This window comes from Amblyomma mixtum, chromosome 10 (assembly GCF_055824585.1).
Source record: "Amblyomma mixtum isolate Tamu chromosome 10, ASM5582458v1, whole genome shotgun sequence".
NCBI classification, from domain to species: Eukaryota; Metazoa; Arthropoda; class Arachnida; order Ixodida; family Ixodidae; genus Amblyomma; species Amblyomma mixtum.
In genome coordinates, this window is record NC_143021.1 from 107,310,236 (window position 1) to 107,312,431 (window position 2,196).

General features: G+C 50.0%; 1 pseudogene; it reads right to left on the reverse strand.

Annotated features, from left to right (window-relative positions):
• Positions 1–488: 488 nt before the first annotated feature.
• LOC149326618 (uncharacterized) lies at positions 489–1,957 on the reverse strand (annotated as a pseudogene).
• Positions 1,958–2,196: the final 239 nt, after the last annotated feature.

Genomic DNA, 2,196 nt, shown 5'->3' on the forward strand with positions numbered 1-2,196 from the left:
AAATCCCCAAATAGGAGGATATGTGCCTTAGGGTGCTTTGAAACCAGTTGATTTAGGATGTTGTGAAGCTTGCGAGGAAAGTCGGGACTACTTCGAGGTGGTCTATAGCACACCCCAATTAGAAGTGTCAGGGGTGAAGCACGGCACACGAGCCATACTATTTCCAAGTCCGAGCAGACATTGATGACGGAGCATGATAACTGTTCGTTGACGGCAATTAAAACTCCCCCTCCGCGGGCTTCTTTCCTATCGGTGCGAAAAAGACGAAAATTTGGCAATTCAAACAGGATCTCTGAGTCATTTATGTCGCTGTTCAACCACGTTTCGGTTAATACAAGTAAATCGCTGCCTGATGATGAAATAAGGCTTGACACGATATCGCGTTTCGGCAAGAAGCTGCGGATGTTAGTAAAGATAACCGATAGGGAAAAATTTGCACGAGGAGTAGGTGGGGAATAATGCGGTGGCCGGCAGGGGTGAGTTGATTGTTAAGATATTTCTTTAACAGTTTCAGAAGTTTCATCAAAAATGTAACGCTTTGGGCCGATATGCAGCGTTTTAAACCGCAGGGAATAAGACACAGACTTTGCCTTAGCGAAAGCTATAAGCTGTTTTCGGCAATTCTGGACGCGGCGCGAAAAATCTTCACCTACGCTGTGAACTTTGGACCTTTGGAAAGAACTGATTCTTTTGTTTTGAAGGATGTAAATTTGACAATAATCGGGCGTTCCCGATCCTGAGAATGTCTTCCGAGGCGGTGAGCACGTTCAATTTCGATTGGCCTTAACTGGATATCAAGGTATTGAGAGCAGTGGCGAGTTATTATTTCTTCCGATTGCGAATAGGTTTCAGAGGGGTTGGTATCAGGTAAACCATAGAAAATTAGGTTGTTTCGCCGGGAGCGGTTTTCAGCGTCTTCCAGGCGAGCCTCTAGCACACTAACTAGGCGAGTCGTTTCGGTCGTAGTGGTTTGGATTGCTTCTAGGTCAGTGCGCATTGTAGACAGATTTCCGCAGTGAGTTTCTAAAGTGCTGAGACGGGTGGTGAAATCTGCCATTTTTTGGTCCATTGAGAGAAGTTGGCTCTTCAGCTCCTGCACTTCAGTTACTAATTTGGTCTGGCCAGAAGACATCTTTTTTAGTTCGTCAAGAATAATGTCTAGCTTGTCAGGACCGGGGTTGCTCTCAATATCACCACACGATAGTAACAAAGAATGAACAACGTGAAGGCACTCAACACTGATAACAAGGCAGCACTGAGGGCTCGGGAGCTGCACCAGAAAATAGTTACTCGTTTTCTTTGAAAAGAGACTGTAATGGCCACCAACCTGCATGGCGAAGACGAGCGGATTAGAGAACTGTGTTGTGGCACAGCCACCGAGCCCACAGAGTGCCGTTGACGGTCGCTGCTCATTTGTAGTTGACACGTTGAATGTAGTCGCTGACGATGGGGCCTTCCAATCGGGTCTGAGGATCCAGTTGCTTTGAGCCGATATTGCAGGAAAAGGGGCGTTTTTGGTTGCCTTGTTGATGGGACCTCCGTAAGCTGCGTCGTGCAGGGGCGCATGCTCGATCGCGCTCGACCAGGGAGCGCAAAACATGCCAGGGAGCATGACGCAGACGATGAGGGGCGAGAGCACCTGCATGGCGAAGACGAGCGGATTAGAGAACTGTGTTGTGGCACAGCCACCGAGCCCACAGAGTGCCGTTGACGGTCGCTGTTCATTTGTAGTTGACGCGTTGAATGTAGTCGCTGACGATGGGGCCTTCCAATCGGGTCTGAGGATCCAGTTGCTTTGAGCCGATATTGCAGGAAAAGGGGCGTTTTTGGTTGCCTTGTTGATGGGACCTCCGTAAGCTGCGTTGTGCAGGGGCGCATGCTCGATCGCGCTCGACCAGGGAGCGCAAATCATGCCAGGGAGCATGACGCAGACGATGGGGGGCGAGAGCACCTGCATGGCGAAGACGAGCGGATTAGAGAACTGTGTTGTGGCACAGCCACCGAGCCCACAGAGTGCCGTTGACGGTCGCTGTTCATTTGTAGTTGACACGTTGAATGTAGTCGCTGACGATGGGGCCTTCCAATCGGGTCTGAGGATCCAGTTGCTTTGAGCCGATATTGCAGGAAAAGGGGCGTTTTTGGTTGCCTTGTTGATGGGACCTCCTTAAGCTGCGTCGTGCAGGGGCGCATGCTCGA